Here is a 27,213-nt window from a genome sequence, read left to right on the forward strand (position 1 = left end):
GTTGTTTGCACTAACAAATAACTTAGGGACTCCTGCTAACAGCCCACCAACAGGAAAGATTCATGACTGGCAACAGTGGGCAAGATGAGAGAGGAGCATGTGGGCAACACAAGCCCAGAAATGCATGTGAGGTGACAATTTGGGAAGTAGTTTTGCTGCCACATATGTGTGGTTTCCTTTGCTGCCATATGTGTGGCATGGCAGTTTCTACTAAGATTCATTGGTATAGATAAAATCTTTTGTAAGTAGTAGAATCTCTAACCTAAAGGGTAGTTGAGCTGAATTATTGCAGGAATCACTCTTTCATTAAACTGCAGAGCAGGTAAGGGTATTTGGATCACATTTTTTAGAAACATACACATTGATGCAGTGTGACATGCACAACAGCCTCCTGTTGTACAGCTCATCCCTTCCTCTTTGATGCAGCTCCCAATTGAGAGGGCAAGAGTGAGCTGTACATGTCTGAACAAAAGCCATACTTTTGTCAACTAGGATGTGGGTGCCCAAGCTTGAGGAAGTAATTTCACTACCTTGAAGGTAGAAAATATTCCTCCATGACATGAATGGCAGGGGGAGAAGAGCTGGATTTTCTGGGGGAGGCTAGAGAAAACAAGAAGGAGGAGCTTTGGAGTAGAATCATACCCTCATCCATGGGGCCCCAGAGTGTGTAGAAGGCCACTGAAATCATAAGGAAATGATGAGCCAAGGAGACCAAATGTGCCAGGATTGGAAGTATGACAAAAACCAGGAGCAGCTGGAGAGAGATGTTTTTGTCAAAAGAGAAATTCAGAAATGGAAAAATAAAAACAATGTAACAATCCCTATGAATGGAGCTGAAAACCAACTGACAAGAAGCAAAGAGAAGTTACTGCAGTGGGAAAAGCTATCCAAGACCTTCATATCATTTGGTAACACCTGTTAAGCAGAAGAGAAGGATGTGAGTTCTGGCAATGCTAGAGTTTTAAGAAAGTTGGTAGCGTGCTTTGGCTTTCATTCAAAAGGCTACGTTAAGTGTCCTCTGTTTTCCAAGGTCTGAGTCTTTTGCTAAAAGCCAAATTGTAAGTGCTGCTTACATGCATAAAGTTTCAGCATAATACAGGAGTTATGTTGATGGACTACCTAGTATGTTCTGAGAGCATCTAGAGAAGGGTATGGGGCTCTTGCACTGCATCTTGAGTAGTTCTGTAAAACTCCTTTAGGAATTCTTTAAAATAAAGGTATTTTCACAGCACCATTCTTATGGGATAGCTAAGATACTCTTATTCTATTTCTGCAAAGGGAAAACAATAATGCCTGGTTAGAAGTGTCATCATATATGCAATGACTATTCTAAGGCTTATTCTTTTTCTCACTCCATGAAATCATAAAGAGGCAGGTATAAATAGCATTTACTGCATAACAAATCACCCAAAACTTAATGGTTTAAAACAATAACTACTGACTTAGCTCATGATTCTCAGGGTGAAAAATTTGAATGAATCTCAGCTGAACAGATGTTGCTATGCTGGTCTTATTTGGGTTCCCTCATTGTCCTGTGTTGTGTTAGCTACTGCTTATGTAGGCAGCTGTGCTTGGGAATGTTGGCTGGCCACTGGCTAGGGTTACATAGATGACTGGACCACATGTCTGTCATATCTAGCAGGCCACTTCACCACATGGGAACCATGGTAAGAATTCCAAGAGCAGCAAGAGGTGTGAGTCCTGGTATTTAAGGGCTTTTCAAGTCTTTGTTTGTATCTCACATGTTATGTTCTTATTGGTCAAAGCAAGGCAAATGGCTAAGCTCAAAGTCTGTGGGAAGTACTATTCAGGGTGACACTATAGAACAGTGCCAACAAGTTGGGTGTCAATACTACAGCATTCTACCACAAGACAAAATTTGGACTACTAGGCATAATTTTTTAAGATCATCTAATTGGACAGTGACAACAGCCATGCTTATATTATGACTGAAATAAAAACACACAGCACATACTGATCTGGAGCTCTTGTCAGAAGACAGTGCTACTTCAGACAAATGAAAACAAAAATTATTTTAACTTCTTGGGTAATTCTATAACTTCAGTTGTTTTATAGCAAATTGAAAACAACAGTTTTTAGAAAGCAATTGTCCTAGTTAAGAGCAGGAGCCCTTGTTGCTAGAGTTCTTGTTTACTGGACAAACTATCTCTCATATGTCCTTTTATCACTCTACATGAAGAGGTTTACCTCTGGCATTTATAATGGAAGTTTCCCTGATCCAGAGAGCTTTGCTTACCTGATACACATTTTTGAAAGAGCATACAGACTTCAGTTTGCCTTCTACATTATGGTATTAATGTGATTGGGTTCTGTAGCTAAATTCAAAACTTTTAATGGAAAGGTCTCAGAAATTATAATTTGCCTTGTTCTCCCTAAGAGAATGAGCTGTTAGTTACAGTGAAGTTAGCTGTAAGTTGTGATTTGTATCATATGAAGGGAAATCACAGGGGCCCACTGAGGGATTCACAGGAATGTAGAGGTGGCTGCTCATCACTCAATGTCCTGTACTCAGTATGACTAGAGAGGTCTCCCTCCTAGGATACCTGCAGGACAATCTTGCTGCATAATAAATTGGGCCTGGTACTGCATAGCTCCAGGGCCTCCTCCCTGGTTTTTGCCCACTATATCATCCAGTTTCCAGCTGGAAGCTAAAACTGCAGCTTACAGGAACACCAGCAAGAAACCACTTCTCCCTTTTTTATATACAAATAAACTCAGAGAGATTGCAGGCACAAATAATAGAGCAGTTGTATGGAATATAAAATTTAAGTTTAAAATTGTGAAGTGAAGTAGGTCAAGTTCAGGCTGGAGAGACTCTAACAGTCATCCTGCTATTAGAGATGCTTATTATATGTTGAATGGCCAATTATTATTCATTTATTTGTGACAATGCAAAACTTTTAGGGACTTAGAGCACATGGAAGTTATCACTTAAAAATAATGCCCAAGAGGGTTGAGCCCTTTTTTCACCAAACAAAGAAAGGCGAAGGCAAACATGTTTATGGAACATCTACTCTGTGTCAGACCCTTAATACACATTCTGCCATCCAATTCTCATGTCAACACAGGCCACTGGTAGTATTACTGTCCCACTTTGGCCATGAGCAAACCAAAGTGTGGGAGATGTCCAAGGTTGGCTTTGCTGGCAGCTCTTCAATCTCAGACATGCTGATTTCAGACTTATCTTCTAATGCCAATGCTATTCTTTCTACATTAGAAAAAATAGACTAGAGTAAGCTGCTATTTCAGAACCTCCAAATAAAGCATAAGGAGACAGAACTGAGGTAGTCACAGGACACTTCTTCACTTTTGTGAATCCTCTGCTATTGCTACCCAAGATCTTTGAGTCTGCCCTCCCAGTCAAAAATTTGAAATCTGTTGGATAGGATTTGACAAATGCAATGTTGCACTTACATATGCCTCATTCACAAATATAAACAAAGGTGGGGAGGACTCAATAGACATGTAAAGAAAACTCAAATGCATAGGTGAAACAGAACACCACCAAAAATAAAACAACTGACCCCGAGGAAAAAGAAATAATTCAGTTAACAATAAAGAACACTTTGAAAATTATTTTTAATATCCCTTCAGAATTTAAGAGGGTTAATTCGGGGGGGGGGTGTTTTCTTTTGTTTGCTGCATTACACTAGCTGGAACCTCTGATACAATGTTGAAGAGAGTAGTGAAACAAACATTTTTGCTTTGCTCCAGATCTCAAGGGTAAAGCATTCAGATTTTCATGATATAGGAGAGTGTCACTAATGTTTATAATCAGTTAAAGGAAGTTCCCGTTTATCAGAACTTTGTTGAATATTTTTCTTTTTTAAATTATTTTATTGTTGTTCAATTAGAAATGTCTGTATTTTCTCCCTACTCCTCCCCCACTACCCCCTCCAAACCCACCTCCCTCCCTTGCTTCCACCCTCCCTTTTGGTTTTGTCCATGTAGACTTGTTCCTGAAAACCCTTCTCCCCTCTGTCCCCTCCAGCTTCCCTCTAGCTATTGCTAGATTGTTTTTATTTTCAATGACTCTAGTTATATTTCATTTACTTGTTTGTTTTGTTGATTATGTACCAGTTAAAGGCAAGATCATATGGTACTTGTCCCTCACTGTCTGGCTAATTTCACTTAGCATAATGCTCTCCAGTTCCATCCATGCTGTCACATCAGATAGGAGCTCCTTCTTTCTTTCTGCCACATAGAATTCCATTGTGTAAATGTACCATAGTTTTTTGATCCACTCATTTGTTGATGGGCACTTAGGTTGCTTCCAGCACTTGGCTATTGTAAATTGTGCTACTATGAACATTGGGTTGCATAGGTTCTTTTGGATTGGTGTTTCCGGGGTCTTAGGATATAATCCCAGCAGTGAAATTGCTGAATCAAAAGGCAGTTAAATTTTTAGTTTCCTGAGGAAACTCCATACTATGTTCCACAGTGGCTGTACCAGTCTGCAATCGCACCAACAATGCACCAGGGTTCCCTTTTCTCCGCATTCGCTCAACAGTTGTTTCTTGATTTGTTTATGTTGGCCATTCTGACGGGTATGAGGTGATATCTCATTGTCATTTTAATTTGCATCTCTCTGTTGGCTAGTGATGCTGAGTATTTTTTCATGTGTCTCTGGGCCCTCTGTATTCTTTATGATTTGACATATTTTTTCCTTCATAGCTTTTTAATTTTCATTTCTTTTGAACAAGTTTGTACATATTAAGTCACTAGATTTTATACTATACTGTATTTCAATTCACATATTTTGCCCCTCCCTCCTCTTAGCCCATTTTACCTTCCTCTTTCCTGGCATTATTTTCATTTCAAATTTTGTTTTCTCTCTTGCTACAACTTGTACCCATTCCTCACTCTTAATATTTCTCCTCCATCCAGACACAAAAACCAACTTTTTTGTCAAGGGTCACCTCACATCCTTTTCACTGCTCTTAAAGTACCGCATTCTCTCTCCACTTTTAACAATCTTTGCTAGTTGGATGTGTGTAGAATAGTTGTTGTTGCTTTTTTCCCATTTTATCTCTAGAGCTTCACTAATTCTGTATTTCAAATATCAAATTTTACTGGACCTCTCTCCTCCTCTTTTTTTCTTCTCCAATTTAAATTTTGCCATCTTAGCCTGTTTTTTCCTATTTTTGACTTTATTCTATTTTCATTTCAGCCTGCCATTTTATTTTTCTTTAGTCTCCTTTCTTTTTTATTCTTACAACTCTAATTTTAATTTTTCCCTCTCTTAGCCTAGTATTTGCTCCTCAATTTTAGTATCCTCTCTCCTTCTATCATTTCCAAATCACTTCCCATTCCACTAAATATCTCTTAGACTTTTCTCTGTTTCTTATTGCTTCTTATTCCCATACAACATATATTTATTTTAGCTCATTTATTCTTGACAGTACTGTGGTGTATTTTTCATTCCGATTTGGCTCATATATTTTTATTAATAATTTACTGTCTTTAATTCTTTTTTCTTTTCTCTCTCACTTTTTTGTTTAAATTATTTTATTGTTATTCAATTCCAGTTGTCTGCATTTTCACCCCACCAGTCAACCCCCACCCCAGCCAAACCCACCTCCCTCCCTTGCTTCCACCACCCCATTTGGTTTTCTCCAAGTTTCCTTTAGAGTTGTTCCTGAAAACCTTTCCTCCAATATAGCTTCCCACCTCCTCTCTGGTTATTGTCAGATTGTTTTTAATTTCAGTGTCTCTACGTATACTTTCCTTGCTCTTTGTTGTTGTTGTTGTTGATTAGGTTTCAGTTAAGGTCAAGAACATATGGCTTTTGTCCCTCACTGCCTGACATATTTTACATAGCATGATGCCCTCCAGTTCCATCCTTGCTGTTGCAAAGGGTAGGAGCTTCTCTTTCTTTCTGCTGTATAGAATTCCATTGTGTAAATGTACCATAGTTTTTTGATCCACTCATTTGCTGATGGGAACTTAGGTTGCTTCCAGCAGTTGGCTATTGTCAATTGTGCTCCTATGAATCCTGGGATGCATACGTTCTTTTGGATTGATGTTTCAGAGTTCTTAGGGTATAATCCCAGCAGTGAAATTACCTCATCAAAAGGCAGATCCATTTTTAGTTTTCTGAGAAAATTCCATACTATTTTCCATAGTGGTTGTACCCATCTGCAATCCCCAGTGCACTAGAGTTTCCTTTTCTCCACATCCTCTTCAACACTTGTTTTTGGAATTGTTTATAATGGCCATTCTCACCAGTGTGAAGTGGTTACTCATTGTAGTTTCAATTTCCATCATTCTGATGGCCAGTGATATTGAGCATCTTTTCATATGCCTCTTGGCCCTCTGTATGTCCTCCTTGGAGAATTGTCTGTTCAAGTCTTTTGCCCATTTTTTAATTGTGTTGTTTGTCTTCCTGGAATAGAGTCGTGTGAGTTATTTAAATATTTTGGAGATCAAACCCTTGTCCAAGGTATCATTGGTAAATATGGTTTCCCACAGCATTGGCTCCGTTTTCATTTTTTTATTTTTTAAATTTATTTATCTTTAGAGGGGAAGGGAAGGAAAGAAGGAGAGAAATATCAATGTATGGTTGCCTCTCATGTGTCCCCTGCTGGGAACTGGCCTGAAACCTAGGCATGTCCCCTGACTGGGAATCAAACTATAATCCTGTGGTTTGTAGGCCAGTGCTCAATCCACTGGGCTACACTAGCCAAGATTCTGTTTTCATTTTAATGTTGTTTTCATGGTCATGCAGAAACTTTTTAATGTGATAAGGTTTCCATTTGTTTTTTCTTTCCTTTGTGTCCCTTGCTTTAGGGGACATATCAGAGAAGATATTTCTGTGTGGAATGTCTAAGATTTTCTTGCTGTGGTTTTCTCAAGAACGTTTCTGGTGTCACAACTTATATTTAAGTCTTTTATAGACCTTGAATCTACTTTTGTGTATGGTGTAAGTTGGTAATCCAATTTCATTTTTTTGCATATAGAGGTCCAGATCTCCCAACATCTGAAGAGGCTATTTTTACTCTATTTTATGTTTCTTCCCCCTTTGTCAAATACTACTGGATTATAGAGACTTGGGTTTATTTCTGGGCTCTCAGTTCTGTGTCATTGGTCTGTGTGTCTGTTCTTATGCCAGTACCAGGCTGTTTGGATTACTGTGGACTTGTAGTACAGTTTGATATCAGGTATTGTGATCCCTCCTACTTTGTTCTTCTTTCTCAAATTACTGCAGGTATTTAGGGTCATTTATTATTCCATATAAATTTCTGAAATGTTTGTTCTATATCTGCAAAATATGTCATTGGTACTTTAATAGAAATTACACTGAATCTATAAATTAACTTGGGTATTATGAACAATTGGATGATGTTAATTCTACTGATCCATAAATGTGGAATATGCTTCCATTTGTTTGTATCTTCCTTAATTTCTATCTTCAGTTTGCGTAGTTTTCTGACTACAGATCTTTCACCTCTTTGATTAGGTTTCTTCCTTGCTACTTTATTTTTCTTGTTGCTATTATCAGTTGAGATTTTATTTCCAGATTTTTTCTTATATTTTATTGTTGGTGTACAAAAATGTCTTTGATTTCTGAGTATGGACCTTGATCTCTGCAGTTTTGCCTTCAGAGATCAAGGTCCATATTATTAGATTCAATTATTAGATTGAGTAAGTTTTTGGTGGGGTCTATAGGATTTTCTATGTACACTATCATGTCATCTGCAAAATGACAGTTTTGTTTCCCCTTTTCCAATGTGGATGATTTTATTTCTTTTTCTTGGCTGATTGCTGTGGCTAAGATGTCCAATACTCTGTTCAACAGGAGTGGTGAAAGCAGGTATCTTATTGTTGTTTCTGATCTTAGTGAAAAAGATTTTAGTTTTTGCCCATTGAGTATTATGTTGGCTGTAGGTCTCTTGTATATGCCCTTTATTATGTTGAGGAATCCTCTCTTTATTCCCACTTGTTAAGTGTTGTTATCATAAATGGGTGTTGTACCTTATCAAATGCTTTTTCCATATCTATTGATATAATCATGTGATTTTTGTCTTCCATTTTGTTTATGTGATGCATTACTTTTATTGATTTCTGAATATTGTACTATCCTTGCATTCCTGGGATGAATCCCACTTGATTCTGGTGTATGATCCTTTTAACATATTGCTGGGTGCAGTTATCCAGTATTTATTGAGGATTTTAGCATCTGTGTTCATCAGCAATATTGACCTGAAGTTTTCTTTGTTTGTTATGTCTTTATCTGGTTTTAGGGTTAGGATGATGCTGGCTTCATAAAAAGAGTTTGGGAGTCTTCCATATTCTTGAAATTTTGGAATAATCTGTTGTTGTGGACTGCTCTGCCTGGTTTCAGAAATTGTAACTTGACCCCCTGTGGCTAAGGGCCAGGCGGATGAACTTTGGAATGCCAGCTGCAGGAGACAAAGCTTGCATCTGGTAGCAAACACTGCCTCAATTTCCTCTTCCTGTCCCCAAAGATAGTCGGAAGTCAATGATGGGTAATACCCCTCACAGTGTGGGGGCAACCTAAGCCAGACACAATCACTTGGGAGGCCATAATGGAAGGACTGGCAGGGGGGGGGGGGCTGCAACAAAGAGCAATGGACTTTCACTGCTCAGGTTTGACAAAGCCCAAGTCCCCATGTTCTCTGGGAGAAGCACTTCCTGGCTGTAATTCCCTTAAACCTGAATACTTTATGGGGAGGTGGTGCAGCTCCTTGCCATGCTAGAGTGGTATCTGGGGTAAATCAGGCATAAGAAAGAATATGTAAAAATCCTGTGAAACCTGCTTTGTTTAGAATGCTCTCGTTTAAATGATAAGGGTCCAAGCAAGAAGTTGGTTCCTCAAAGTTTTATGGTTCATTAGCTATCTGACCCTGACTGAGAACAAGCCCTCATACTGCTTTGAATGCTATCTATTGTTTGAGCCTTACCTGTATTTCTGTGTATTACAACCCAATAAAACTCCCTGGAGGAGAGGGCTCAATGCATTTTTCCCCTGAGAAACTGGCCACTGGTCAAGCCCTTTTGCCTCTGGGAAACTGTCTATCTCTCCTCCCCAAGCAGATCACATCATGTCTCAGTCATGTTTACTCTCATCTGTGGCACATGAGGAGACTTGTGAGGAAAGTCACACCCACAATCTGTGAAGTATATGGGTTAGCTCTTCCTTAAATGCATTGTTAAATTCTCCTCCTATACTGTCTAGTCCAGGGCTTTTATGTGTTGGAAGCTCTTTAATAACTGTTTCTTCTTCTTTTTCTTTTTTTACCATTTTTTTAATTTTATTTTAATTGTTATTCAACTATAGTTTTCTGTCTTTTACTTCCATCCCAGCCAACCCACCCAGCCCTCTCCACCTCCCTCCCATTTCCACCGCCCCTAGTTTTTGTCCGTATGTCCTTTATACTTGTTCCTTTAAACCCTTACCCTTTTCTCCTGCAATTCCCCTGAAATTCCCTACCCTCTCTCCTTTTGGTCACTGTCAGCCTGTTCTCTATTTCAGTGTCTTTGGTTACATTTTGCTTGTTTTTTTAATTTGACGTTTGGGTTCATGTGTCAGATTATATGGTATTTGTCTTTCGTGGCTTGGCTTATTTCCCTTGGCATAATTCTTTCCAATTCCATCCCTGTTGTCGCAAACGGTAGGAGCTACTTCTTTCTTTCTGCTGCATTGAATTACACTGTGTAAATGTACCACAGTATTTTGATCCATTCATTTACTGATGAGCAGCTAGGTTGCTTCCAGCCCTTGGCTATTGTAAATTGTGCTGCTATGAACATTGGGGTGCATAGGTTCATTTGGATTGGTGTTTCAGGGGTCTTAGGATATAATCCCAGCAGTGAAATGGCTGAGTGATAAGGCAGTTCCATTTTTACTTTTCTGAGAAAATTTCATAGTGTTTTCCACAGTGGCTGTGCCAGTCTACAATCCCACCAAAAGTGCACTGGGGTTTGCTTATCTCCCCATCCTCTCCAACACTTTCTTCTTGATTTATTTATTTTGGCCATTCTGACTGGTATGAGGTGGTATCTCATTGTCGTTTTAATTTGCATCTCTCTGATAGCTAGTGATGCTGAACATTTTTTCATGTGTCTCTGGACCTTCCATATGTCTTCCTTGGAGATGTGGCTGTTAAAGTCTTTTGCCCATTTTATAATTGGGGTTTGTTTTTGGCATCTTGGAGTGTAGTCTTGAGAGTTCTTTATATATTTTAAAAGTCAAGCCCTTGTCCAAGGTGTCATTGGCAAAATATGTTTTCCCACATGGTTGGCTCTGTTTTCATTTTAATGCTATTTTCTTTAGCCATGCAGAATCTTTTTAATTTGATGAGTTCCCATTTGTTTATTCTTTCCTTTATGTCCCTTGCTCTACGGGATATATCAGTAAAAATGTTGCTCTTGAAATATATGAGATGTTCATGCCTATGTTCTCCTCTAGGACTTTAATAGTTTCAGGGATTATATTTAAATTTATTATCCACCTGGAATTTATTTTTCCATATGGTGTAAGTTGGTGCTTGAGTGTCACTTTTTTGCACAGAGCTCTCCAGTTCTACCAACACCATTTGTTGAAGAAGCTATTTTTACTCCATTTTATGTTGCTGCCCCCATTGTAAAATATTAATTACCACAGAGACTTGGGTTTATTTCTGGGCTTTCTCTTCTGTTCCATTGGTCCATGTGCCTGTTTTTATGCCAGTACCAGGCTGTTTTGATTGCACAGGCCCTGTAATACAGTTTGGTATCAGGTATTGTGATCTCTCCTATGTTCTTGTTCTTTCTCAAAATTGCAGCAGGTATTCTGGGTTATTTATGATTCCATATAAAATTTTGAAGTGTTTGTTCTATGTGAAATGTGCTACTGGTACTTTAATAGGTATTGCATTGAATATATAAATTGCTTTGGGTAGTATAGATATTTTTATAATGTTAATTTTTCCAATCCATGAACACGGTATATGTTTCCATTTTTTTGTGTGTTCCTTGATTTCTTTTTTCAATGTTGTATAGTTTTCTGAATACACGTCCTTTACTTCTTTGGTTAGGTTTATTCCAAGGTATTTTATTTTTCTTGTTGCTATACCAAATGGAATTTTTTTCTTGATTATTAGTTCTGATGTTTCATTGTTGGTATACAAAAATTCCATTAATTTCTTGATATTGACTTTGTATCCTTCTCTTTTGCCAAATTCATCTATTAGGTCCAGCAATTCTTTGGCAGAGTTTGTAGGATTTTCTATGTACACTATCATGTCACTTGCAAACAATGACAGTTTTGTTTTGTCCTTTCCAAATTGGATGCCTTTCATTTCCTTTTCTTGTCTGTTCTGTGTTGCTAAAACTTCCAGTACTATTTGAATAGAAGTAGTGAAAGTGGGCAACCTTGTCTTTTTCCCGATCTTAGTACATAGGATTTTACTTTTTTTAAATTAATTTTATTTAGTTATTTTTCCAGTGCAGTTTTTTGTCTATTTTTCCCATCCCAGCCTCCCCCACCCCTTGCTCCCCACCTCCCTCCCATTTCCACCCCCCTTAGTTCTCGTCCCTGTGTCCTTCCTATTTGTTCCTCCAAATCCCTCCCCCTTTTTCCCCTTAACTTCCCTTCCTTCTCCCCTCTGGTCACTGTCCCCTTGTTCTCTATTTCAGTGTCTTTGGGTTTTTTTTTTCTGCTTGCTTGTTTGTTTGTTTTGTTGTTTAGCTTCCTGTTAAAGGTGAGATCATATGGTATTTGTCTTTCAACACCTGGCCTATTTCACTCAGCATAATGCTTTCCAGTTCCATTCATGTTGTTGCAAAAGGTAGTAGCTCCTTCTTTCTCTCTGCTGCATAGAATTCCATTGTGTATATGTACCGCAATTTTTTGATCCATTCATTTACTGATGGGCACCTAGGTTGCTTCCAACTCTTGGCTGTTGTAAATTATGCTGCTATAAACATTGTGGTGCATAGGTTCTTTGATACTGATGTTTTAGGATTCTTAGGATATAACCCCAGCAGTGGAATTGCTGGATCAAAAGGAAGGTTGATTTTTATTTTTCTGAGAAAATTCCATACTGTTTTCCATAATGGTTGTAACAGTCTGCAATCTCACCAACAGTGAACTAAGGTCCCCTTTTACCCACAACCTCTCCAACATCTGTTATTTGTTGTTTTGTTCATGATAGCCATCCTGACCTGTGTAAAGTGGTATCTCATTGTGGTTTTAATTTGCATCTCTCTGATAGCTAGCGATATTGAGCATCTCTTCATGTGTCTCTGTATCTTCAGTTTGTCCTCCTTAGGGAAGTGTCTGTTCAATTCCTTTTCCCATTTTTTAATTGGGTTGGTTGTTTTCTTAGAGTGGAGTCATGTAAGATCTTCAGTTTCCTTTCCATTATTGGTTTCCTGTGCATTTCCCTTCATTTCAATTAGCTTAGCCTTCATATGTTCCTCTAATTTGTGACTAAAATCAACCAGGTCTATGAGCATCCTGATCACCAGTGTTTTGAGCTGTGCATCTGAAAGTCTGGCTATTTCTTCGTCACTTAGATTTATCAGCTCTCGGGCTCTGAGTTGTTCTTGAGCCATGTTTTGATATTTTCATGCCTGTTACATATGAGGAGAGGAGCCTTAGGTGTTCACCATGGCACGGCCACCCAAGTCACTGATTTGTGATGCTGTATGTGGGGGCATGGCCAGAAAGGGGACACCCAGGTCTCTGGTTTCTGATGCTGTATGTGGGGGCAGGGTCAGAGACGGACAACAGTGGTCCCCTCTGCCGCTTCCCTACACTGGGGCCTGCAAGATCCATATCACTGCTCACTCCTTATCTGCACGCAAATGTGTGACTATGGTCAGCCCTCAGTGGGTCCGCCGCCTTGTGCCCTCAGTGGGTTCACCGCCTTGCACCCTCAGTGGGTCCTGCCACTACTCCACACCTGGGATCTGCCCACAGCTGCTGGTGCGCCTGGGTTGCATGCTGGGGTGGATCTGGTGAATCTTTCCTGCCCAACCCCACTCTGCTGCTGGCTCTGCCCCTCTTACCTGTTTGGCTGAAGGGTTTGTTGTTGTCAGACTTCCAGGTAGTTCAATTTTCTGTGGTTTGGCTGCATTTGTGTTGCTAAAACTTTGTTGTTTTTAAACTTGGTTGTGCAAGAAGACACAGTGTTTCCACTTACGCCTCCATCTTGGCAGAAGTCCCCTGATATAATCATGTGATTTTTATCTTTGATTTTGTTTATGTGGTGCATTACATTTATTGATTTGTGAGTATTGTACCATCCTTGCATTCCTGAGATGAATCCCACTTGATCATGGTATATGATTCTTTTAATGCATTGTTGGATGCAGTTTGACAATATTTTGTTGAGGATTTTAGTGTCTATGTTCATAAGCAATATTGGCCTGAAGTTTTCTTTCTTTGTTGTGTCTTTATCTGGTTTTAGAATTAGGATGATGCTGGCTTCTTAAAAAGAGTTTGGGTGTCTTGCATCATTTTTTTTTAATAGTCTGTGAAGAATAGGGGTTAGCTCTTCCTTAAATGCTTTGTGGAATTCTCCTGTGTAACCATCTAGTCCATGGCTTTTGTATGTTGGGAGTTTTGTGATTGCTGCTTCAATTCCATCTATTGTATTGGTCGGTTCAGGCTTTCTCCTTCTCATTCAGTTTTGGAGGTTATGTTTTTCTAGAAATTTGACCGTATCACCTGTGTTTCAAATTTCTTGGCATAAAGTTCTTCATAGTAATTTCTTACAATTCCTTCTATTTCTGTTGTTTCAATTGTAATCTCTCCTCTTTCTTTTCTGATTGTTTATTGGATCCTCTCTCTTTCTTTCTTGATGATCCTGCTTAAAGGATTCTTGATTTTGTTTATCTTTTCAAAGAACCAGCTTCTGAATTCACTGATCCTTAAAACTGTACTTTTAGTCTCTATGTCCCTTAATTCTGCTCTGATCTTGGCTACTTCCTTTTTTCTACTTACTCTGGGCTGTCTTTCTTGTTGTTTCTCAAGTTCTTGTAGGCATAGGGTTAGGTTGTTTCTTTTAAATGTTTCTGTCTTTTTTTAGGTAGGCCTGTATTGTTATGAACTTTTCTCTCAGGACTGCATTTGCTGTGTCTCATAAGTTTTGAGTTGTTGTGAGTTCATTTTTCTTGCTTTCAGAAACTTTTTGATTTCTTCTCTAATCTCATTTTTGACACTGTCATTGTTTAATAGCATGCTATTCAATCCCCATGAGTTTGTGTGTTTGGTTTTTTTTTACTTGGGGTTGGATTCTAGTTTGAGTCCCTTGTGTTCAGAGAAAATGCTTGGTATGATTACATTTTTTTTCAATTTTCTGAGGCTTGTTTTGTGTCCTATTATGTGGTCTATCTTTGTAAATTTTCCATGTGCATTTGAAAAGAATGTGTATTTAGCTTATTTTGGATGAAGGCATCTATATATATTAGTTAAGTCCATTTCATCTAGGGCATTTCTCAATACCACAATATCTTTGTTGATATTTTGTTTGGAAGATCTGTACATTGACAGTGGGGTGTTAAAACCATTTACTATAATCATGTTGCTGTCAGTATGTTTCCTGAAGTCCTCTAACATTTTCTTTATGAATTTACATACTCCTATGTTGGGTGCATATATATTTCTAATGTTTATGTCTTCTCAGTGGGTTATTTCCTTGAGTATTATGAAGTGACCTTCTGGTTCTCTCTTCATGGCTTTTTTTTTTTTTAAGTCTATTTTGTCTGATATGAGACTTGCTACCCTGGCATTTTTTTTCTTGTCCATTTGCTTGGAAAATTTGTTTCCATCCTTTCATTTTTTGTCTGTGTAGGTCTTTTGTCCTGAGGTGGGTCTCTTGCAGGCAGGATATGTATGAGTCATGATTTGTTATCCTATGTTCAGCTATTCTATGTCTTTTGATTGGAGCATTTAATCTATTTAAGGTTCAAGTTATGATTGATATGTACTTATTCATTCACATTTTGGTACCTGTTTCTCTCTCTCTCTCTTCCTTTCCTTAAAGCAGTCCCCTTAGCATCTCTTGCAGAGCTGGTTTGGTGGAGGTGTATTCTTTTAGACTTCTTTTATCTGGGAAGCTCATTATTTGGCCTTCTATTTTGATTGAGCGCCTTGCTAGGTAAACTAACCTTGATTGCAGGCTTCTGGTTCTCATTACTTTGAATATTTCTTACCATTTTCTTCTGGCTTGGAGCATTTCCACTGAGAAGTCATCTGCTAATTTTATTAGGGTTCCTTTGTATGTTAATTCCTGCTTCTCCCTTGCTGCCTTGAAGATTCTCTTTGTCTTGGACTTTTGCCATTTTAATATGATTCTTTTTGAAGTGGGCCTCTTTGGGTACTTCTTGATTGAGATTCTGTGTTTCCTGGATTTGTGTGACTTTTTCTCTGATCAAATTAGTGAAGTTTTTCATCATTAGTTTTTCAAACAGGTTTTCTATCTCGCTCTTCTTCTCCTTCTAGTATCCCTATTATATGGATATTATTACATTTCATTTTGTCCTGCATTTCTCTTAATCTCTATTCATTCTTTCTGAGCCCCTTAACCTTTTATTGCTTTCTCTCAGTGTTTTTTTCTCCTTTGTCCTCCAGCTCACTGATCCAATCTTCTGCTTCATCAATCCTGCTTTTGATTCATTCTACTGTGTTCCCCAGTCCAGATATTTTATTCTTTCTTTCCTCTGGTGCCTTGTTGATACTTTGTTTCCTTTTTCATGTTGATATAGTTTGCAGTGAGTTCATTGTAGTTTTCCTGTAGTTTATGGTAATTCTCTATGAGCTCATTGAGCTTCCTGATAACCATTGCTTGGAACTCAATATCTGATAGTTGATTTGCCTCTATTTTATTTAGCATCCTTTCTGAGGCTTTCTCCTCTACTTTCATTTGGGGATGTTTCTTTATCTTCCTTTTTGTGTGTGTGTGTGTGAGACTCTTGTTGTTAGCCTCAGCTTCTTAACTTGACCTGTTCTGGCTTCCTGAGTTTATGGTGTAAAATTCTGTGGTAGAATACCTGTTATATTCAGGGGTACAGTCTTCCTGATCTCCTGAGCTCACTGGTCTTGGGCTGTTGTTTAAGTTGGCTTTGTGTTATCTTTTTGGATGTTTGTTGTTGGATCTTTTTTTGGTGTGTCCTTCCCACCAGCTGGTTAACTGAGGGTCACTCTGTCTACCACCTGTTTTATTTTGTTGTGCTGGTGAGGGCAGGTTGTGTTGAAGCTAATTCTTCCATGTGTACAAGGTTTTGAGGAATATGTCTCTTGTTCAGTTGTTTGTTCTGGGTAATTTCTCTACTATTTAGTAGAAATTTCTCTACTATTTAGTTGTATTTCTAGATAGGTTCTGAATTGAGGTTAGTGTGACTTCCACTCCCTCCTTCACCTTCTTTTGTTTTTATTTGCTGGTGGTTTCTTTGTTGTTGGGTTTTGTCTTCCAGCAGGTATCCTGATCTTCACAGCTTCCCTTTACTCTTTTTTGTCATCAGTTGGAGGGGTAAGGCAAAATGGTTTAAGACAGCAAGAGAGTATTCTGTGCTATTTATAGTAGTAGCTGGTAGAGAAAAATGGGAGATCCTTTGGCTATGTATAGTGTTAATTGTGATCTTTCACCCAACTAGCCACCTTTTAGAAAGGATGGAAAGAAGTTAAGACTCTTGTTGAGGAGGAAAGGATGGTGAGTTGGATCTAGAAAGCAATGAGGTTGTAGGAAGTCAGATTCTGAGGTAAGGTGAGAGTAAAGGATAATGAATATGTGTAGTGTGTGATAGAATACAATTAACCACTATAGTAATAAAGTTCAGGAAACCATGAAGTGGGCTAAGATCTGGGAGGGGTATTGTGTAGTATTTACAGTTCTATGGAAAAGCTATTATTTACAATAATTTTAAAGCAACAGTCATATGACAGAATCTATGAGATCTAGATAACAAGAACAGGGAGTATAGGACCTTGAGTCATGTGCTAATGGAGCACAAGTTAAGTGAAGGACAGTAAATTAGCAATACACTATGAATGAGAGAACAGGGAAACCTGTCAAATGATACAATATAACCAACCAAGCAAAGAAGACTAAACAAATAAAGAGGAATACAAAAATACTATTAAAATAAAAGATGTAAGAATAAAGAAAAAATAATACTTCAAATATTCAATAACTTGCAGGTTCTCTGTAATAGCAAAGTGAAACTTGTCTTACTGTCTCAGCTCTTGGGATGCCCCTCTTTGGGTCCAACTCTAGTCTTTTTACAGTTCCAGGTTTTTTTGTCTCACATGTAGATATTTAAAAAGAAAAAAAGCAGAAGAACTAATAAGAGATAAAAAGGGAAAAAAGGAAGATGGAATAAAACAAGAAAAAAGAAAGAGAAGCAAAAGAAATTGGAAGATAAATAACAATAAACATTTTAAAAAGAAAATATTACTTTAAAAAAACCTCTTGCTAGATTCAAACTGGCCAAATTGGTTTTGCTGGTGTTGCTGGCTTCGGCTGGCTGAGATGTGATTGTCATCATCTTTCTCCCTTCCTGTTCAGCACTAAGTCAGCCTCACCCATACTCTCCCAGAGCTAGCCTGGCACCTCTCAGCAGGGCATTGCTTGTGGGCTCTGGACATTCTGAGGAGGGCACTCTCTCCAGGGTTAGGGCTGTGGCTTCCCAGCCTTCCTCAAAGCACACTCTCCCTAGGTTGCAGGTGCACACACTTAGCCAGACCACCTCCTGTCGCAGACATCCGGCTTGTACTATGTGTGTGTGCTCACAGCCTCTGTTTGCCATGTAGTCCTTATTCCCCTACCTGCGAGTTCAAGCAACCAGGTCTCTCCAGGTGCTGCTGAAACCTTAATTGGCTTGGGAGGTAGCAGTTGATCCAGCTCTCTCCCAAGAGCCCTGTGGCAGACCCAGCAGGCACTGAGCCTGGGGTGAAGCCTCTCTGGTCCCAATGCTGATCCCTGGGCCCTTATTGTCCTGAAGCAGTCTCCTTACCATCTGGTTTTTTAATGTCCACTGCAATTTTTTATCTCCTGTTTTCATATCTACTGGGGTACTGTTGGCTGTTTGCTCTGTTCCTCTGTAGATCAGCTAGGTTTTTCTACCATGTGTACGGGGAAATGGAATCTACTCCCTCCTACCTTAGTCATCATCTTCTCTCTTCCTAATTACTGTTTCAATTTCATCAACTGTTTTTGGTTTCTTCAGACTTTCTTGTTCTTCATTCAGTTTTGGAAGGTTATATTTCTGTAAAAATTTGTCCATTTCTCCTAGGTTTTCCAGTTTCTTAGCATTTAGTTCTTCATAGTAATTTCTTACAATGTTTTGTATTTCTGTGGTATCAATTGTAACCTTTCCTCTTTCATTTCTCATTGAGTTTATTTGGGTCCTTTCCCTTTTTTTCTTAATGAGTCTCCTTAAAGGCTTGTCTATTTTGTTTATCTTTTCAAAGAACCAGCTTCTGATTTTGCTGATCCTTAGAATTGTTCCTTTACTCTCTATGTTGTTTAATTCTGATCTGATCTTGGTTATTTCCTTTCTTCTTCTTGCTCTCTGCTGTCTTTGTGGTTGTTTCTTTAGTTCTTGTAGGTGTAGGGTTAGGTTGTTTATTTGAAATATATCTATCTTTTTTAGTAGGCCTGTATCTATGAACTTCCCTCTCAGGACTGACTTCTCTGTGTTCCATATGTTTTAGACTATTGTGTGTTAATTTTCACTTGTTTTCAGAAAGTTTTTTATTTCTTCCATTATCTCATTCTTAACCCACTCATTGTTTAATAGCATGCTATAGTCAATCTTCATGGGTCTGAGTGTTTCCAGGTATTTTCCTTGGGATTGGTTTCTAGTTTCAGTCCCTTGTGCTCTGAGAGAATACTTGATATGATTTCAATTTTCTTGAATTTTCTGAGGCTTGTTTTGTGTTCTATCATGTGGTCTATCTTTTAAAATAGACCACTTCCATGTGCATTTGAAAATAATGGCAATTTTGCTTCTTTTTGATGACAGGATATATATATATATATATATATATATATATATATATATATATATCAGTACATTCCATTTGATTAAGGGCACTGTTCTATGCCACAATATCTTTGATGACATTTTGTTTGGAAGTTCTGTTTTTGGCCATGTCATGTTTGCTCTCATTTCTTGTATTAATATTAGTCTCCTCATACCCTTATTAATACTGGCTCATTTGATGTTGATAGTGGAATTGTGGGTGGTGGACTTTATAAATGCAGGTGTGGTTTTCTCTCCTGAGCTTTGTGATTTTGTTCTACAAACACCTGGACAAAAGCACACAAGTTGTGGTGGGTGGAGTGACCCTCAGTCAACTGGTTGGAGCAAAGGACCCATTGAAGAGAGCCCCCAAAACAATCAAAACCCAATTATATCCAGTAAACCTGCATAAAACGCATAAAGGGCATTATAAGAATATCAAGTTTAGCAGATCAAGGAGACTGCACCATTGAATATCATAGACCACCTACTGTGGAATTTCACACCACAATGTCAGGAAGTCAAAACAGATCAATTTAGAAATTAGGAACAAGCAAGAAGGGTTCCAAAAAATGGGAAGACAAAGAAACTACCTCCGTTCAAAAGGGAAGAAAGAATCCACAAAAATAATGCTAAATGAAATAGAGTCAAGTGAACTATCAAATACTGAGCTCAAAAAAATAGCTATTAGGAAGCTCGATGAACTCAGTGCAAATTACCAAAAACTACGGGGAGACTATGAGGAATTTGCTGCAAACTATACCAGCATAAAAAACAACATAGAAACTATCAACAAAGGAGAAGAGGAAATGAAGTATACAATTGCTGAACTGAAGAACATAGTAAGTATAAAAAATAAAAAACAGGCTTGATGAAGCAGAGGATCGAATCAGTGAGCTGGAGGACAAGGTATAAAAAAGCTCCCAAAAAGAGCAAGAAAAGGGAAAAAACTCAAAAAGACACAAAGAAACTACCAATGGAGGTAGTTTCTTTGTCTTCCCTTTTTTGTGGAACCCTTCTTGCTTGTGAAGAGGTGTTAAGAGAAATGCAGGACAACATGAAACAGAATAATATTTGTGTAATCAGGATACCAGAAGGAGAAGAACAAGAGCAAGGACTAGAAAACCTTTTTGAAAAAGTAATGATAGAAAACTTCTGGAGAGGAGGGAAGATGGCCACGGAGTAGGACAGAGTGGAGTCCAGCTCCGGTACCGTGGGTGAAAATCCTGAGAGATCTACAGAAAAACAGCACAATACACCAACGATTCCCCCCAGGATTTATGAAATTAAAAGACCAGAAATTGTGGTGGACGCTGAACGAACAGACAGCAGCAGGTCAGTGGGGTTTGGGAGACCTAGGTAAAGACGAGCGGCAGCAGGAGCCAGCGCCCATTTCCAGGCAGCCCTGGTGCTGCCTCTGCAGTAGGGGTGCTTGCTTCTCACCCAATCAGGAAGCAATCCAGGGGAGTAGCAGAAGCATTTGAGTACCGCCACAGGACTGGGAAGGACTCTGCCAGATCCAGTGGGACAAAGGCAGCCTGGTGGGTACACCGAGGGGTGGAAGCAATTGAGTCCCGCCAAAGGTCTGGGAAGGACCGTACAAGATCCCACAGAACCCAAGCAGCCTGGCAGGTGCGCAGCCGCCAGGACCCCAGCACACAAAGAGGTCCTGCTGCAACCAGAAAAACTGGTTTGGACAGTTTGAAAACAACAAGGGAAGGGTTTTTTTGTTGGTGGTGATGATGAGTTTTTTCCTTTCTTTAGTAACTTTTTTTTAGTAATCTTATATACTTTAAAATTTTATTATTGATTTATCTTTCAATACTTTGTTCCTCTTCTTTCTTTTTCCTGTTTTAGTCCTTCTTCCTTTCTTCCCAAACTTATCACTTTTGCCTCCCTTATTCTACCTCTTTTTTTGTTGTTGTTGCTTTGTTTTCTTTCACTCACAAGAGACACAAACAACTAAGAACTGCGAAAAGACCAGAGTGGGACCCAAAGAGAGGGCATCTCAACAATAGAGACAGAGGGACAATGTTCACTTTGCTATAGCAGAGAAGCCACAAGTTGCTGCATATTTTTTAATTATTCTCACTTCTTTCATATTTTAATAGTGTCTTTGGATTCCTCCTCTTTCTTTATAGGCTTCTTAGACTTGGCTGGTTATACTGAATTATTTGACAGGTTCCACCTGTTCTTTTCTCCACAGTGTATTGTTAATCCTGATACTTCATGCCACTTGTTTTCCTTTAGCACATTACCCAAAGCTCTATACTCCCTATTCAGAAAGATCATATAGAGTCTGTGATATGACTGTTGCTCTAATATTATCGTAAATAATACCTTTTCTATACAACTGTAAATATTTCGCAACATATCTCCGGGATGTTAGCCCACTTTACAGATTCCTGAATTCTATTACTGTACTGATCAACTCTATTTTCTCATACACTACACCTATTTACTATTCCTTACTCTCACCTTACCTGAAAATCTGACCTCCCCACAACCTCACTGCTTTCTACATACAACTCACAAGCCTTCCCTCCCCAACAAGAGACTTATCTTTTGTCCATCCTTTCTTAGAAGTGGCAAGTTGGATTGAAGATTACAGTTAACGCTGTACATAGCCTAAAGATCTTCTATCTCTTCTCTACTGACTGTAACTATAAATATCATAAAATACTCTTCTGCTGTCATAAACCATTTTGGCTCCACTACCAACTGATAACACACACACACACACACACACACACACACACACACAAAAGAAGTAGGTGGAAGTAGAGAACATCAAGATACATGAAGAAGACTGCACCACTGAATTTCACAGGTATTCTACAACAGAAGTTTACACCATAAAACCATGGAGTCAGAACAGATCAATTTAAGAAGCTGAAGCAAACAAGAAGAGTCTTACAAATAATGAGAACACTAAGAAACAACCCCCAAATGAAAGAAAAGAAGGAAGCCTCAGAAATAATGTTAGATGAAATAGAGGCTATTCAACTAACAGATATTGAATTCAAAGCACAGGTTATCAGGAAATTCAAACAGCTCACAATGAGCTACCAAAAACTACACAGGAGCTACAAGGATCTCACCGACAACTATATCAACATGAAAAAGGAAATAGAAATTATGAGTAAGGGCAAAGAGGAAATGAAGAATACAATTTCTGAACTGAAGAACACAATAGAAGGTATCAAAAGCAGGACTGATGAAGCAGGAGCTCGGATCAGCGAGTTGGGGGCACAAGGTATAAAAAAACTCCCAGGAAGAGCAACAAAATGAAAAGAAGCTCAGAAAGAATGAAGAATGATTAAGAAAGATGCAAGATATTATGAAACATAATAATATCTGAATAATAGGAATAACAGAAAGAGAAGAAGAAGAAGGGATAAAAAAACCTATTTGAAAGAGTAATTATGGGAAATTTCCCTAATTTGATGAGAGAAAAAGTCACACAAATCCAGGAATCACAGAGAGTCCCAATCAAGAGGAACCCAGGGATGCCCACTTCAAGACACATCATCATTAAAATGGCAAAATTCCAAGACAAAGAGAGAATCTTCAAGGCATCAAGGGAGAAAAACAAAGTAACATACAAGGAAGCCCCAATAAGTTTAGCTATTGACTTCTCAATGGAAACACTCCAAGCAAGTAGAGAATGGCAAGATACATTCCAAGTAATGAAAACCAGAGGCCTACAACCAAGGCTACTTTAGCCAGCAAGGCTTTCAATCAAGATAGAAGACCAAATAAAGAGCTTCCAAGACAAAAAAAAAAAAGTCTAAAAGATTATGCCTCCACCGAACCAGCATTACAAGAAATACTAAAAGAACTGCTTTAAGGAAAGGAAGGAAAACAGAGAGACAGACAGGAACACAGGTACAAAAATGGCAATGAATAGGTACCTATCAATAATAGCCTTAAATGTAAATGGATAAAATGCCCCAATCAAAAGACATACAATAGCTGAATGGATAAGAAAGTATGGCCCACACATATGCTGCCTACAAGAGACCAAACTCAGGACAAAAGACCATCACAGACAAAAAATGAAAGGCTGGAAACAAATTTTTCAAGCAAACAGACAACAAAAGAAAGCTGGGGTAGAAATTCTCATATCAGACAAATAGACTTCACAAAAAGGGCCATAAATGGAGACCCAGAAGGTCACTTCATAATACTCAAGGGAAGAATCCACCAACAAGACATAAACAGTGTAAATATATATGCACCCAATATAGGAGCACCAAAATACATAACCCCAAGAGAAAAGACCCAAAACATTCAAAATCATAGAGATAGAATAACATACTATTAAACGATAAATGGCTCAAGATCGAAATTAGGGAAGAAATCAAAGTTTCTGGAAACAAATGAAAATGAACTCACAACAATCCAAAACTTATGGGACACAGTGAAGGCAGTCCTGAGAGGGAAGTTCATAGCAATACAGGCTTGCCTAAATAGGATAGAAACATTTCAAACAAATAACCTATCCCTACGCCTGCAAGAATTTGTGGAACAACAACAAAGACAGCCCAGAGCAAGTATAAGGAGGGACATAATCCAGATCAGAGCAGAATTAAATGACATAGAGATTAAAAACACAATTTTAAGAATCAATAAATTCAGGAGTTGTTTTTTTGAAAAGATAAACAAAATAGACAAGCCTTTAAGTAAGCTCATCAAGAGAAGAAGAGAGAGGACACAAATAAACACAATCAGAAATGAAAGAGGAAAGAATACAACTAATACCACAAAAATAGAAGGGATTGTAAGAAATTACTATGAAGCAGGGGGAGGCTGGGATGGGAAAAATAGACAAAAAACTGTACTTGAAAAATAACTAAATAAAATTAATTAATAAAAAAATTACTATGAAGCACTGTATGCCAAGAAATTTGAAAACCTAGGGGAAATGGACACATTTCTAGAAAAATACAATCTTCCAAAACTCAATGAAAAAGAAGAAAACCTGAACAGGCCAATAACAGCAAATGAAATAGTAGCAATAATCAAAAAACTCCCATCACACAAAAGCCCTGGAACAGATGGTTTCAACAAATAATTCTACAAAGCATTTAAGGAAGAGCTAACCCCTATTCTCCACAGACTATTCCAAAATATCCAAAATGATGGAAAACTCCCAAACTCTTTTTATGAAGCCAGCACCATCCTAATTCGAAAACCAGATAGAGACACAACAAAGAAAGAAAACTTTAGGCCAATATCGCTGATGAACATAGATGCTAAAATCCTCAACAAAATATTGGCAAATCGCATCCAACAATATATCCAAAATATCATACACCATGGCCAAGAGGGATTCATCGCAGGGATGCAAGGATGGTTCAATATTCACAAATCAGTAAATGTAATACATCACATAAACAAAAGCAAAGACAAAAACCACATGATCATATCACTAGATGAGGAAAAAGCTTTTGATGAGGTACGACACCCATTTATGATAAAAAACACCCAGCAAACTGAAATACAGAGAGCACACCTCACATAACAAATGCCATATATGAGAGACCTACAGCCAACATCATACTCAACAGGCAAAAACTAAAATCTTTTCCACTAAGATCAGGAACAAGACAATGTTGTCCACTTTCATCACTTCTATTCAATATAGTATTGGAAGTTTTAGCCACAGCAATCAGATAAGAAAAGGAAGTAAAAGGCATCCAAATCGGAGAGGAGGGAACACAACTGTCATTGTTTGCAGATGACATGATAGTGTACATGGAAAATCCTATATACTCTACCCAAAAAAAACCTGTTAAAACTAATAAATGAATTTGGTAAAACATCAGGATATATAGTTGATATCCACAAATTGACGGCATTTTTGTATACCAACAATGAAACAGCAGAAGCAGAAATCAAGAAAAAAATCCCATTCAGTATAGCAGAAACAAAAATAAAATATCTGTGAATAATCTTAACCAAGGAGGTAAAAGATCTGTATGCAGAAAACTACACAACACTGAAGGAAGAAATCAAGGAAGACACAAACAAATGGAAACATATACCATGTTTATGTATTGGAAGAATTAACATCATCAAAATGTCCATACTACCCAAAGCAATATACATATTCAATGCAATACCTATTAAAGTACCAATGGCATATTTCACAGACATAGAACGAACACTTCAAAAATTTATATGGAACCATAAATGACCCCAAATAACAACTGCAATTCTGAGAAAGAAGAACAAAATAGGAGGGATCACAATACCTGATATCAAGGTGTATTACAAGGCCACTGTAATCAAAACAGCCTGGTACTGGCATAAAAACAGGCACATAGACCAATGGAACAGAACAGAGAGCCCAGAAATCAACCCAACTCTCTACAGTCAATTAATATTCGACAAAGTGGGCAGTAACATAAAATGGAGTAAAGATAGCCTCTTCAGCAAATGGTGTTGGAAGAACTGGACAGCTATGCACAAAAAAAATGAAACTTGAGCACCCACTTACACCGTACACCAAAATAAGTTTGAACTGGAAAAAAGACCTAAATATAAGCTGTGACACCATTATAGTCCTAGAGGAGAACATTGGCAGGAAAATCTCAGATATTTCACGCAGCAACTTTTTTACTGATATGTCCCCTAGAGCAAGGAATATAAAGCAAAGAATAAATAAATGGGATCTCATCAAAATAAAAAGCTTCTGCATAGAAAACAGTATTAAAATAAAAAGACAACTGACTGTATGGGAAAACATATTTGCCAATGATAGCTTACACAAGGGTTTACTCTCTAAAATATACAAAGAAGTTACATGACTCCACTCTAAGAGGACAAGCAACCCAATTAAAAAGTGGACAAAGGATTTAACAAATACTTCTCCAAGGAGGCGATACAAAAGATCCAGAGACACATGAAGAGATGCTCAATATTGTTAGCTATCAGAGAGATGCAGATTAAAACCACAGTGAGATACCACTTGTCACCAGTCGGAATGGCTATCATAAACAAAGCAACAAATACCAAGTGATAAAGAGGTTGTGAAAAAAAGGCGACCTTAGTTCACTGTTAATGGGATTGCAGACTAGTACAACCACTATGAAAAATGGAATTTTCTAAGAAAACTAAAAATGAATTTTCCTTTTCATCCAGCAATTCCAGTGCTAGGATTATATCCTAAAAACCCTAAAACACCAATCCAAAAGAACATATGCATTCTAATGTTTATAGCAGCACAATTTACAATAGCCAAGTTCTGGAAATAACCTTGGTGCCCATCAGTACATGAATGGATCAAAAATTAATGGTACATGTACACAATGGAATTCTATGCAGCAGAAAGAAAGAAGGAGCTTCTTCCCTTTCCAATAGCATAGATGGATCTGGAAAGCATTATGCTGATTGAAATAAGCCAGGCGGTGAAAGACAAATACCATATGATCTCACCTTTAACAGGAACCTAAATAACAAAGCAAACAAGTAAGGAAAATAAAAACAAAGACACTGAAATAGAGAACAGGGGGACAGCGACCACAGGGAAGAGGGGAGGGAATTTCAGGGGTAAAAGTAGAGGGATTTAGGGAAACTAGTATCAAGGACACATGGACAACCGCTAAGGGGGGTGGAAATGGGAGGGAGGTGTGGAGCATGGGGGGCGGGCTGGGATGGGAGTAAAAGGCAGAAAACTGCACTTGAAAAATAATTAAATTAAAAAAAATTTTTTTTAAAGAAAACTCCTCTAATTTCATGAGACAAAGCCAAACAACTCCAGGAAGCACAGAGTGTCCCAATCAAGAGAAGCCCACTGTAAGACACATTATAATTAAAATAGTAAAATTTAAAGACAAAGAGAGAATCTTAAAGGCAGCAAGGGAGAAATAAGAAGTAACATACACGGCAGCTCTGATTACACTATCAGATGAATTCTCAACAGAAACATTAGAAGCCAGAAGGAAATGGCAAGAAATATTCCAAGTAATGAGAAACAAGGGCCTACAACTGAGGCTACACTCTCCAACAAGGCTCTTGATTTAAATGAAAGGCAAAATAGTTTCCCAGACAAAAGAACTCTAAAAGAATATACCTCCACCAAGTCAGCATTGCAAGGTATGCTAAAGGGACTGCCTTAAGAAGTGGAAGGAAAACAGTGAGAGAGAAAGAAACTAAAGCGCAAAGGAGTAAATTGGTAATGAGTAAATACATATCAATGATCTTAGATGC

General features: G+C 38.1%; 1 protein-coding gene across 3 annotated transcripts in view; it reads left to right on the top strand.

Annotated features, from left to right (window-relative positions):
* The window catches only part of SYNDIG1 (synapse differentiation inducing 1), a 285,643-nt gene that overhangs the window by 123,547 nt on the left and 134,883 nt on the right, over positions 1-27,213 (top strand). The gene's annotated exons all lie outside the window — the stretch shown is intronic.

This window comes from Artibeus jamaicensis, unplaced genomic scaffold (assembly GCF_021234435.1).
Source record: "Artibeus jamaicensis isolate MK-2021 breed Jamaican fruit bat unplaced genomic scaffold, CSHL_Jam_final contig_135, whole genome shotgun sequence".
Lineage (NCBI taxonomy): Eukaryota > Metazoa > Chordata > Mammalia > Chiroptera > Phyllostomidae > Artibeus > Artibeus jamaicensis.